The following is a 13,558-nucleotide window of genomic DNA, read 5'->3' as shown; positions in this document are numbered from 1 at the left end:
TAGATCTGTGTTTCATCAAATGCGTTCATTCCATTTGTTGACAGTCACGTGGTTTCGTCCCTTTATTTATTTAATATGGTGTGTTACATGGATTAAGTTTCATTTGTTGAGCTAATCTTGCATTCCTGAGGTAAATCCCAGTTGGTACTGGGGATAGTCCTTTTTACATGCTAGTGGATTCGATTTGCTGGTATTTTGAGGAGAATTTCTACATCCACGTTCATAAGGGATATTGGTCTGTAGTTTTCTTTTCTTGTGAGGTCTTTGTCTGGTTTTGTTATCATGGTAATACTGGCCTCTTAGAATGAGTAAGTCTTCTCCTTTTGAAAGAGTTTATGACAAATTGGTGTTGATTCTTCTTTAAATTTTTGGTGGACCTCAGCAGTAGAGTTATCTGCGCTTTTATTGAAGGAAGACTTTAGATTGCTATCTCTCTTTACATGTTTCAGGTCTACTGTAAGAATAGAAAATTTATATTTCTTTTTGAGCTAGTTTATATCTTTCTAGGAATTATGTCCTTTCATCCAGGTCATCTAATTTGTTAGCATACAGTTTTCATGGTATTCCCTTATAATCATTTTTATTTCTGTAAGGTCAGTAGTAATGTCCCCTTTTTCATACATGATTTTAGTGATTTCAGGGTTTTTTTTTTCTCTTGGTCAGTCTATCTTTTTATTTAATGTTTATTTATTTTTGAGAGAGTGAAAGCAGGAGAGAGGCAGAGAGAAGGGGACAGAGAATCTGAAGTGGGCTCTGCGCTGACAGGCTGACAGCAGTGAGACCTATGCTGAACTCACAAACCACAAGGTCATGACCTGAGCCAAAGTTGGACTTTCAACCAACGGAGCCACCTTATTTATCTTTTTAAAGAACCAACTTTTGGTTTCATTGATTTTTTTTTCCTACTGTTTTTCTATTCTCTGTTTCTGCTCTAATCTTTATTATTACCATCCTTCTGCTTACTTTGAGTTTAGTTTACTCTTCTAGTTTCTTAAGGTGAAAGATTAGGTTATTAATCTGAGGTGTTTGTTCTTTTCAGTGTAGATGTTTAAAGATATAAATTTCTCTGAGCACTGCTTTTACTGCATCCCATAAGTTTTGGTACCTTGTGTTTTCATGTTTATTCTTTTCAAAGTACTTTCTAATTGCCCTTGGAATCTCTTCTTTGCCCATTAGTACTTTAGGAGTGTATTATTTAACTTCCACAGAAGTGTGAATTTTCCAAATTTATTTCTTTCTGTTGATTTGTAATTTCATTCTATCGTGGTCAGAAAATATCCTTTGCATGATTTCAATCCTTTTAAATTTATTGAGGCCTATTTTATGGCCTAACATAAAGTCTGTCCTGGAGAATGTTTCACACACACTTGAGAAGATTGTGTATTTTTTTGTTGTTAGATGGAATGTTCTATTATAACCATTAGGTCTAGTTGGTCTATAGTGTTGTTCAGGGCTTCTCTTTCTTTGCTGGTTTTTTTATCTAATTCTTTTTTTTTAATATATTTTTTTAATTTATTTCTAGGAGAGAGAGACCGTGTGAGCAGGGGAGGGTCAGAGAGAGAGGGAGATACAGACTCTGAAATAGGCTCCAGGCTCTGAGAGGGCAGTCAGCACAGAGCCCGAAGCAGGGCTCGAACCCACGAACTGTGAGAGCATAACCTGAGTGAAAGTTGGACACTTAACTGACTAAGCCACCCAGGCACCCCTTTTTATCTAATTCTTTTATCCATCATGAGTGTTGGGTATTAAAGCTTTCAATTATTATTGGGTTGTTTTTTTTTCCAAACAAAAGGTCTCACATGTGTATTACTGAAACAACCCACTGGTGCAGAAGCATAGTAACAGAGAAAATCATTTGCCTGATAGAACATAACTATTGTTCAGGTAGTAGGGATGTTTACAGAGCCATAGGATAGGAACATGTGACGTTCATGAAACACACTTATGTGCGCCATCTCATGTGTGATCCCTTAGAGACCCAGCTCAGTTCTTTTCCAACGCCTCCTCTTGGAGTTGCACCTGATTTTATTACCAGTTTTCATCCAAATCCACTGGGAAATGGAACCATTCTGCTTTTGTTTCTTGGCCAGGAATCACTCGATCTTGAAAGTCTTGTGAGAAAACACGGCAAGGAACAGACAACCACACACACCACGATGGTGAAGAAAAGGAGAGAGCTCCAACTGTTATTATCGTGAGTTTCTCCCTTTAAAGGTTTTGTCAGTTTTTGCTTCATGTATTTTGAGGCTATGTTGTTGGGTGCATATGTGTTTATAAATATCATGTCTTCTGGATGGAGTGACACTTATATCATTATAAGATGTCCTTCTTTGTCTCTAGGAATAACCGGTGTCTTAAAGTCTGTTTTGTCTGGTATTAGTATCCATTCCAGGTCTTCCTTTTTTAAATAGCTAGTTCCTTAGTGGTTGCCCCTGGGGATTACCATTATCATTTTAATTGATAACAATCTAATTTGGATTATTAGCAAATACACTTCAATAGTAAACAAAAGCATTGCTCCTATACTGCCCCAGACCACCATTTTTACTGTCACTGTCACAAATTACATTTCTATATATTGTGTGACCATCAACTCAGATTATATTGCTTGTGTAGCTGTCCTTTAAGTCAGGGAGGAAAAAAGCAGTTACAAACAAAAACGACTCGTACACTGCCTTTTCTATTTATCTTTGCACACACCTGTACTGGAGTTCTGACTGTGTTCATGTGAATCTGGATTATTGACTAGTGTCTTTTCATTTCAGCCAGAAGGGCTTGCTTTAGTATTCCCTGTAGGTCAGGGCCACTAACAACAAACTCTCCCCTCTTTGATTTATTATTATTAGGAATGTCTTGGGGGCTCCTGGGTGGCTCAGTCGGTTAAGTGTCCAACTTCGGCTCAGGTCATGATCTCACAGTTTATGATCNAAAATTAGGGGCTCCTGCCTGGCTCAGTGAGAGGAGCATGTGACTCTTGATCTCAGGGTCATGAGTTTGAGCCCCACATTGGGTATAGAGATTACATAAATGGATAAAACTTTAAAATATAATTTTAAAAAATTAATAGAAATTAAAAAATTTTATATTGTGTTAAAATATGGAAAACAAAATATCCCATTTTAAAGTGTAAGTTCCAGCGGCATCGAGTACATTCACGACGTGGTGCAGCCATCACTATTCATCTCCACTTTTGTATCGCCTGTTAAACAGTAACTCCCACGTACCCACCCCCGCTCCCCGCAGCCTCCGACAGTCACTGCTCCACCGCTGCCTCTATGAATTTGACCATCTCAGTGTCTCATAGAAGTGGAATCCGACCGTCTTCTTGGGTCTGGATTACTCCGCAGAGTATCAGGACTTTACGCTTCATCCCAATTGTAGCATTTACCGGGGTTTCATTCTTGTTAAAGCCTGAAAAATATTCCCTCGTATGTACATACCAGATTTTGTTTATCCACTTACCCATCCATGGATACTTAGGTTGTTTCCCATTTCCTTTTGGTGAATTTAGTCTCACTCATAGTAAGTGAATCGGCTGAGACTCGACTCTGCTTTCTTCATTTCAGGATCCGGGCTGATGAAACGACCACTTTCTGGAATATTTCTGGTCTTCCCGGCTGAGGGAAAGAGGACTCTGGCAATTAAATGCTCTGGTATGAAAATGCCACATGCCACTCCCCCTCCCACCTCATCAGCCAGCACCGGTCACATGGTCCCCCCGGACCACAGAGGGACCAGGCAGAGCAGTCCCCCATTCCCCGGAGGCGGGAGCAGGGTCGGTGAACATTCACGTCGGGGAAAAGCATCATACTTATCCCGTCTGCCGTATTTTAATTACTCGGTTGTGTAGTTTATCCTCTAAATAATGAGCAACACTGTTTGGTATTTGTGATGGTTTTCTGCATGAATGATCTGGCATCATGTTGCTGAATTTTGCTGATTTCTGCAAAATAAAAATCTTCACCTTGCCCCAGGTGAGTGGCTGTTTGGATGGTCTTCTGAATCTAGATGCTGCTTCACCACAAGCTGAACCCAATACAGCCACGGCGCGCAGGATGTGTACAAGGCGACGTTTCTGATGTTGAAAACTTCCAGGTCTTTAATACTTAGACTTGTAGAGCGTGTGGAGCCCTCAAATTTCTCTCCAGCGATATTATACACGGACATTTTATCTTTATGTCCCCCTATATTAATAAAAGAACTTTACCAGGCTAATGTAGGGGGGAATGTTGAGTTCCATCTCAGAAACAGTGGGTAGATTATCGTAACCACATGGGGGTGTTTTGCTCAAGGATGAACAAAGGGGTGGCGCGCTCGGGCCGGGGCCGGGGCTGAAAGGCACCCCATTCCTGCTGACGGATCTGGCGACACCCTCGTTCCTTGCTGTGTTTGGGAAGTGAAGTGTTTAGGGTCTTACATTCAGTTATATGTGAGTGTGTTGCTTACACGAAAGTATTTTACAGATTTTTAGTTACTTTATAAAATTGACTCTCAACTGATGTTTTTGTGGAGAATGTCTAATCTTCAGGAATAGATTCTTGACATTAAATGGAAGAGGGCTGTGTGAGAGCAAGTGATGGCAGCAAACCACCTAAATACTTTTTTAATGTTTATTTATTTATAGAGAGAGTGTTTGCAAGCAGGGGAGGGACAGAGAGAGAGGGAGAGAGAGAATCCCAAGCAGGCTCCACGCTGCCAGCAAAGCCCCGCGTGGGGCTCAGTCTCACAAACTGAGATCGTGCCCTGAGCCAAAATCAAGAACTGGACACCCAACCGACTGAGCCGCCCAGGCGCCCTGCGCCTCAGTTTTTTTTCATGTAGTGTCTATTCATAGCATAGACTGTTATTTTTTTTCCCCTCAAACTTTAAAACAAAGCTCTAGCAGTGCCTGGGGGGCTCGGTCAGTGTCTGACCCTTGGCTTTGGTTCAGATGGATCTCAGGGTTCATGGGATCGAGCTCTACGCGGGGCTCTGCACTGACAGCGAGGCGCCTGCTTGGGATTCTCTCTCTCTCTCTGCCCCTCCCCCACTTGAGTCCTCTCGCCCTCCCTCTCTGTCTCTCAATAAATAAATAAATAAGTAAACTTAAAACACAAATCTCTGATGCTCCATACCACCGCCGACGTACACGTGTGTCTTCACGCTCACTAGGATCCACTCTGCCTCCATCCACACTCATCACCTGGTATTTTCAGGCCCAAAGAAGCTGAGGTAAAAACAGAGCACAGCACCTTTTTGAATGTTATATATTATATTAACAAGGATCTAGTGTCTTCCAATGTCACCAATTTCACCCCCTGGCCACCGTGGCTGCCTCAGCCATCGCAAGTCTGTGTCGGAGCGGGGTCAGTGCCAAGGCCGCGGCGCCCCGTGTACTGTCCTCGGCGGGCGGTGTCCTCTCAGGCTCGCGCCGCGGGGGCACAGGTTGTTTGTGACCGTGTCCCGCCACCCAGGGCCCCTGAGTGCCACCCCCTCCCCCCGGCTCTTCGCTGTTTCCTCCTCAGCAGCTGATGCCTCACTGACGGGCACCTCACTCCCTTCCCGAGGTCAGAAAGTTGGATCGAGGCTGGTTTTTGTTAGAATGAGACACTTTGCTGCCATCTGCTGGGAAAGTCTCGGAGTAAATACCTATCTTTGCCACAAATGTGGTTGGAGACCATGAAACCGTAATGAAAAATGAAAACATAGTATAAAGTTTTAAGGCCGCCTCCTAAGAGGTCGCGCTCTTGCAGCCACTCTCCTCCCCCCGGCCGGGCCAGGGGGGTCACCAAGACGGAGTGGGACAGGAAAGGACCCGAGGGAGTAAAGTCCCCACAATGTGAGTCTCTTCAACCCCGATGTAGACTCTACATTGGATCCATTGCCCTCGTTCTCAAAGACGGGCAGGTAGAATCACAGTTACTTTCTTTTTTAATTTTTTAAAATGTTTATATAGTTTAAAAAAAATTTTTTTTAATGTTTCATTTATTTCTGAGAGAGAGAGAGAGAGAGACAGTGTGAGCAGGGGAGGGTCAGACAGAGAGGGAGACACAGAATCCGAAGCAGCTCCAGGCTCTGGGCTGTCAGCACAGAGCCCGACGCGGGGCTCGAACCCGCGAACCGTGAGATCATGACCTGAGCTGAAGTCAGACACTTAACCGGCTGAGCCACCCAGGCGCCCCAGAATCTCAGTTTCCTGAGGGGACATACGGGGTGCATGGATGAGCAGGGACAGCCCCAGCGCACAAGGTGAAGGACGGGCCCAAGCTTCCACCGTCCTGCGGTCCAGACCCACCAGAGAAGCCCCCTCTCCTCTGCTGGGGGAGGGAAGGCAGCTTCTGTCCTCTCTCCACTTGGCTTATGGTCCCGTAAGGTGTCGCCCCCGAGGGTGCGGCTGCCCCATTGCGTGGTGGTTCACGGGGCCCTGCTCTGGCACCCACCATGGCAACTCCGTGCCCCACCCCCGCAGGGACCCTCGCGGCCGCGTGGGTGGGAGCTGCTCCCAGAAGGCCCCGAAGTGCATCGGAACGGGACTCTGGTGGCGCGAGCTGGGAGCTGGGCAAGCCTGCCACGGGTCCACCTCTGCTCATTAGCGAGAGTATTTCTCTGGAGAGAAGCGCCCCTCTCCTGCTGCGGTTGCCCGGAGACCCAGTTTGGACAGGAAAAGACGATACACACTTTATGCTTTTATTTCCTTCCAATTTCATAATTCTCCAATTCTTAGATGTTTATCTTACTTCCAATTTTCTATAACTGTTCCCTTTTCCTTTTTTTTTTTTTTTTGTTACTGTGGTAAAACATACATAACATAAGCCTTATCGGGGCATCTGGGTGGCTCAGTCGGTTAAGCATCCACCTCTTGATTTTGGCTCAGATCACGATCTTGGGGTTTGTGGGTTCGAGCCCCCGTCGGACTCTGTGCTGACAGTAGAGAGCCTGCTTGGATTCTCTCTCTCTCTCTTCTTCTCTCTCTGTCCCTCCAACACTCTCTTTCTCAAAATAAATAAAAAACATTTTTAAAAAATCATAAAACTCATCATCTTACCCATTTTTAAGCACATTCTGTGGCATCACCCACACGCATAACGTGCAGGCTTCACCCCTGTCCTTCTCCGGAACTCTTTTCATCTTGTCCAACTGAAACGACACCCATCAAACAGTAGCTCCGAATCGTCACCCCTCCCGGCCCTGGGCAACCCCCCTTCCACTTCCTGTCTCTGCAGTTCTGAATACGCACCTCAGTACGCGGACTTCAGACGGTCTGTCTTCTCACGGCTGCCTTACTTCACTCAGCGCGGGGTCTCCGAAGTCCACCCGCGTGGTGTCAGAATCTCCTTCCTTCTGAAGGCTGAGTGACGCTCCAGGGGCAGGAGGGACCACACTTCGCTGGCCCATTCGTCCGTCGATAGACACTGTGTCACGTCCACGGTTTAGCTACTGCGAACGTTGCCGCCGCGAACAAGTGCCCGCGCGGTCCCTGCTGTCAGCCCTTCGGGGGCCGTGCCCACGCGTGGGGTTGCCGGAGCGCGTGGCGATTGTGTTATTAGTATTTGAGGAAACGCCGCACTGTTGGGCCCAGCAGTTGTGTCATCCTACGTTCCCACCAACAGCCCACAAGGTGGATTCCGATCCCGCCACGTCCTCACCAACCCTTGCTATTTATTTCATTTTTAGTTTTTGAGAGTAGCCATCTTCACGAGTGTGAGGCAGTATCTTACTGGAGCCTTGATTTGCACGTCCCTAATGCTCAGCGATGTTGAGCACCGTTTCCTGTGCTTAGTGGCCATTAGTGCATCTTCGGAGCAATGTCTGTGCCACGTCCTCCGCCGCCACGGAGCCAGGTTTTTGGTCGTGGTGGTGGTGGTGGTGGCCATCGTGGTCATGGTGGTGGTAGAAGGGCTCTACGCAGTCTGGGAGGTAATCCTTCGTCAGAGCAACGTTTGCAAATACTTTCTCTCATTCCGTGGGTTGCCTCTTTACTCTGTGGCTAATGCCTTCTGATGTACAAATTTTTAAAAAATTTTCATGAAGTCCAATTTGTTTCCTTTTTCTTTTGTTGCCTGTGCCTTCGGTGTCACAGCCAAGGCATCACTCCCAAACCCAAGGTCATGTGTCTCCTGTCCTGTCTCCTTCTAACCGCTTTATTGTTTTTTGTTTTTGTTTTTGTTTGAGAGAGAGAGGGAAAGAGAGAGAGAGAGCAGGGGCATGCATGGTGGAGGGAGAAATGAGAACCCTAAGCAGGCTCCATGCCCGGTGCAGAATCGGACACAGGGGCTTGATCCCACGACCCTGGATCATGACCTGAGCTGAAATGAAGGCCGGACACTCAACTAACTGAGCCACCCAGGTGCCCCTAGCATTTTCTGTCTTAAAATTAAATCTCTGGGGGCACCTGGGTGGCTCAGTCGGTTAAGTGTCTGACTTCGGCTCAGGTCATGATCTCACAGTTCGTGGGTTTGAGCCCCACGTCGGGCTCTGTGCTGACTGCCAGCTCAGAGCCTGGAGCCTGTTTCAGATTCTGTGTCTCCCTCTCTCTCTGACCCTCCCCTGCTCACGCTGTCTCTCTCTGTCTCTCAGAAATAAATAAAAACATTAAAAATAAAAATAATAAATTAAATTAAATCTTTGATCCATTTTGAGTTAATTCTTATATATGCTGTGAGGTAAGGGTCCATCTTCATTTATTGGCCTGTGGACGTCCATTTTTCCAGCACCATATGTTGAAAGGACTGTCCTTTCCCCCATTGAATAGTCTTCGCTTCCTTGTCAAAAATCATTTGATCATATGTATGTGGCTCTATTTCAGGGTTGTCTAGTCTATTCCTTTAATTTTAATTTAAAAAAAATTTTTTTTAATGTTTTATTTATTTCTGAGAGAGAGAGGGAGACACAGAATCTGAAACAGGCTCCAGGCTCTGAGCTGTCAGCACCGAGCCCGACACGGGGCTCGAACCATGAACTGTGAGATCATGACCTGAGCGAAGTTGGACGCTTAACCGACTGAGCCCCCCAGGCGCCCCGATTCCTTTAGTGTATATATCTGACTTTATGCCAGTACCATGTGACTCCGATCACAGTGGGTTAGTAGCATGTGTTGAGATCAGGAAGTGTGAGTCTTCCAGCTTTGGTCGTTCTTTTTCAAGATTGTGTTGGCTATTTGGGTCCCCTTGGGATTTCATATAATTTTAGGATGAGTTTTTCGATTTCTGCAAAAATTGTCCTAAGGATTTTGATAGAGATTGGATTGAATCTGCAGATCCCTTGGGTGGTATTGACATTTTCACAATATTAAGTATTCTAATCTGCAAACATGAGTGTGTTTCCATTCATTTATACCGTCTCTCTTCTAGCAAAGATTTTGTAATTTTTCTTGCTTTTTGCCTCCCTGGTTAACTCCTAAATCTTTACTCTTTTTGATGTTGCTGTAAATGGTATTTTTTTTTAAATTTTTTAATGTTTATTTATTCTTGAGAGAGAGAGAGAGAGACAAAGCATGAACAGGGGAAGGGCAGAGCAAGAGAGGAACACAGAATCTGAAGCAGGCTGCAAGTTCCGAGCTGTCAGCAGAGTCCGACGCGGGGCTCAACCCCACGAACCTTGAGATCAAGTCGGACGCTTAACAGACTGAACCACCCAGGCGGCCCTAAATGGGATTGTTTTGTAATTTCTTTTTCCAGATCGTCACTATTAGAATCTAGAACACAACTAATCTGCGTGTGTTGACCTCGTGTTCTGCTACTTTACAGAATGCACTTACCAGTTCTGACGGGTTTTTGTGCAACCCATTTGGGCTTTTCTACATGTAAGAGGACACCAGCGGCAAATGGAGATAACGTTTAGTTCTTCCTTTCTCATTTGGATGCCTTTTCTTTCTTTCTCTTGCCTGCTTGCTCTGGCTAGATGAAGAGAAACAATAAGGGCGGATATCTTTGCCTTATTCTGGTCTTAGAGGAAAAACTTTCAGCATTTCCCCACGGGGTATGATGTTGCTATGGGTCTTGTGACTCTGGCTTTTATTCTGTTGAGATAGTTTTCTTCTCTTCCCAGCATGTTGAGGGTGGTGGTTGTTGTTTTATCATGAAAAGGTGTTGAATTTTTGTCGGATGCTCTTCTCTGCATGTCCGCTATCTAACGCGTCCTGCAGAAGTGCCTGGGGGGTTTCTTTCAGGGCAGCTCTAAGGGTGATGAGCCCCCTCAGCTGTTGTGTATCTGGGAATGTCTTCATTTCTCCCTCACTCCTGAGGACACCTTTGGTGGAAATGGGATTCTTAGTTGGCAGGTTTTCTTCCTTGTATCACTTTGGATATATGGGCCACTGCCTTCCGGCTTCCGAAGTTCCTGGTGAGAGACCAGCTCAGTATCTCACTGAGGGTCCCTTGGGTGCGATGAACTGCTTCTCTCCTGCTGCTTCCAAATTTCTTTTTGTCTTTGGCTTTTGAGGTTTCGATCATACCATGTCTTAGAGTGGGTCTCTTCGAGTTCCTCTTCAGTTGGTAGTCATTGAGCCCCTTGGATGTTTATATTCATGGCTTTCATCGAATTTGGGAACTTTTAAACCATAATTTCTTCAGATATTCTGTCCCTCTCCCCCGTCTCCTCCTCTGGGACCCCCATACTGTTTACGCTGGTCTGCCTGGTGATGGATGCCCCACCGGCCCCTCGGGCTCTGTTTACTTCAACCTTTCTTCTTCTGTCTTTACACCCCATCACTTCTATTGTTCTACCTTCGTGTTCACCAGTTCACCTTCTGCTCACTCAAACTTGTCTTTAAATCCCTCTAGTGAAGTTTTCATTTCAGTTGTTGTACTTCTCAACTCTAGAATTTTTTTTTTTTTTTGGTTTCTCTTAGGTTTTCTTTCCCTTTGTCCATATTTCAATTTTTTTTTAATTTTTTTTTTATTTCTAGGAGAGAGAGAGAGAGACAGCGTGAGCAGGGGAGGGTCAGAGAGAGAGGGAGACACAGACTGAAACAGGCTCCAGGCTCTGAGTTGGCAGTCAGCACAGAGCCCGACGCGGGGCTCGAACCCACGAACCGCGAGATCATGACCTAAGCGAAAGTCGGCCGCTTAACCGACTAAGCCACCCAGGCGCCCCTCAATTTTATTCATACATCATTTTCTTGACATTCTCCACATCTTCCTTAAGTTCTTTGAGCATCTTTTAGATAATTGTTTTAAAGTGTTTGTCCAGTAGATACGCCATCAGGTCTTTTCCAGGGACGGTTTCTGTTGACTCTTTTTCCTTTGAATGGACCATACTTTCTTGTTTCTTTGTGTGCCTTGTGGTATTTCTGCTGAAAACTGGACATTGAATCGAATAATATGGTAACTCTGGAAATCAGATTCTCCTCCTTCCCCAGGGTTTGCTGTTTATCATCATCATCATCATCATCATCTGTCTCTGTGCTGAGGATCAGTATCAGATCCTAAGGTCTCACTTGGTCTTTTCTGAGCCTGTTTCTTCCAGTGGGCATGCATGGGCACTTTCTAATTTTCCTCTTACATGCAGTTGCTTTTGAATGTCCCAGTCTCTCATGTTTGGCTCCCAAAGAGAAGAAAAGAGGAAAATAAAGTTGGAGGAAAGGCTGCCAGCCCTTTAAATCCCCTGGGAGTCACATTGACCAGAGAGGCAGGGACTTGCCACCACAGGGAAGGTGCAAAATGGCATTCCACCTCCTGGTGTGTGCCTTCGCAATCAGAGAACAGACCGTCGCTATTTGAAGAACAGGGTGCGTTTTGTCCACCCACACTCCCACGGGCTGTGTCCACGCTGCTCACGACCTGCGGCCTGCCTTCAGAGGGGTGGGGGATGGGTATCTGCTACTGTGCTCAGAGCTCCTAGTGACCTAAATTAACCATAATTTATCATCTACGTCTTTCTCTGGAAGTTGCAAACCTTCAGGAGACTCCAGATTCCCACAGGGGTTCAGTGAGACAGATTCTGCCAGTGCGACCGTTGTCCAAGTGGAGAGATGAGTTCTGGCCCCTTGTAGGCCGCCATCTCCCAGTGTGTGATTCTCTCCCATTGTTTTTAAATGTTTATTTATTTGTTCTGAGGGGGCAGGGGCAGAGAGAGGGAGAGAGAGAATCGCAAGCAGGCTCCACACTGTCAATGTGGAGCCTGGCGTGGGGCTCAAACTCGTGCACTGTGAGATGATGACTTGAGCCAAAACCCAGAGCCAGACGCATCACTGACTGAGCTCCTCAGGTGCCCTGATTCTCTTCCGTTATTTATCAGTTTTAAAATATATATAGGGGCGCCCGGGTGGCTTAGTCGGTTAAGCGTCCGACTTTCGCTCAGGTCATGATCTCGCGGTTCGTGGGTTCGAGCCCCGCGTCGGGCTCTGTGCTGACTGCCAGCTCAGAGCCTGGAGCCTGTTTCAGTCTGTGACTCCCTCTCTCTCTGACCCTCCCCTGCTCATGCTGTCTCTCTCTCTCTCCTAGAAATAAAAAAAAAAACATTAAAATATATATAAAATATACATAATAAGTTGGCTCAGTATCCTCTGAAGTTGAGCGATTCAGGTTTTCTAACTTAGAGATTTAAGCCGCATTTTCTTGGCTGATACTCAGATTGTCCCACCTTCCAGACCTGTTTCCAATATTGCCAAGTCTCACGCTCGGAGACTAGAGCAAGAAGCCCCTTCTCGGCAGATCACAGAAGGCCCGTCCCTTCTGGGACAAGCTTTGTGGAAGCCACTGAGATCAGCCGCTGCCCTTCTGGACGTGGGTAGCCGGTGCGGCCTGGCTGTGGTGCCACTCCCTTGATTCACTGTGGGTCTTTTGGAGCGGGTGCCTCCTGGACACCCTGCTGTGACCAGAGCTGAGATGCCCCTGGGGCCCGGAACCCAAAGGACAGGCTGAGGGGCGGCCAGGCCTCCTCCGGTGCCGCCCTCTGCACCCACCCCAGTCCAGGGCTCACGGCGCAGCCGGTTACAGGGTGGGGACCGCGGGGGAGAGACGGGACAGGCAGGATTCAGGGGTCAGCCCAGTCCGCTGAGGCCGCAGAGAACGACGACGGCTCATCCATGCTGAGCCTGGGCAGGAGCAGCCCGGGGACAGTGCTGTCCCTGACCTCCTGAGGGCCAATGGACCGAAGTGGGGAGCATTTAGGAGAGAGGACACCTGGGTCCTGCCCGCCTGTGAACAGGTAGGGCATGCCAGCGCTGCCACCAAGGCCCCGCCCACGTGTGCTGGGGCTGCCCCCAGNTTCTGGCAGCGGGCACCGTCCCCACAGGGCCTCAGCCCAGGGCTGATGGCCCAGCGCCCCAGCCACCACACCCAGATGTCCCTGGGGCTCTGCGCCCTGTGCGGGGGCCCCTCGATCCGTCCCTAACGTCGGAGAATTAGCTGCTCCCGGAGCACAGGAGTGTAGGGCAGCCTCGCGGCCTCCCCTACAGGCTACACCCGCTGGCGGCCTAGGTGTGATGATGGCTGCACGTTCCCTGACTGGAGTCAGCTGTTTTGAGTGTGAATTTGTAGTAGTGTCACCTGGGGACTTACAGAACCCGGCACATAAGCAGCAGGGAAAGCACTCCCGGCAACGAGGAAAGGAGATACTGTTCTAAGGAAGCCGGCTT

Source organism: Crocuta crocuta, unplaced genomic scaffold (genome assembly GCF_008692635.1).
Source record: "Crocuta crocuta isolate KB4526 unplaced genomic scaffold, BGI_CrCroc_1.0 scaffold327, whole genome shotgun sequence".
In the NCBI taxonomy this organism is placed as follows: domain Eukaryota; kingdom Metazoa; phylum Chordata; class Mammalia; order Carnivora; family Hyaenidae; genus Crocuta; species Crocuta crocuta.
This window is presented reverse-complemented; position numbering follows the sequence as displayed.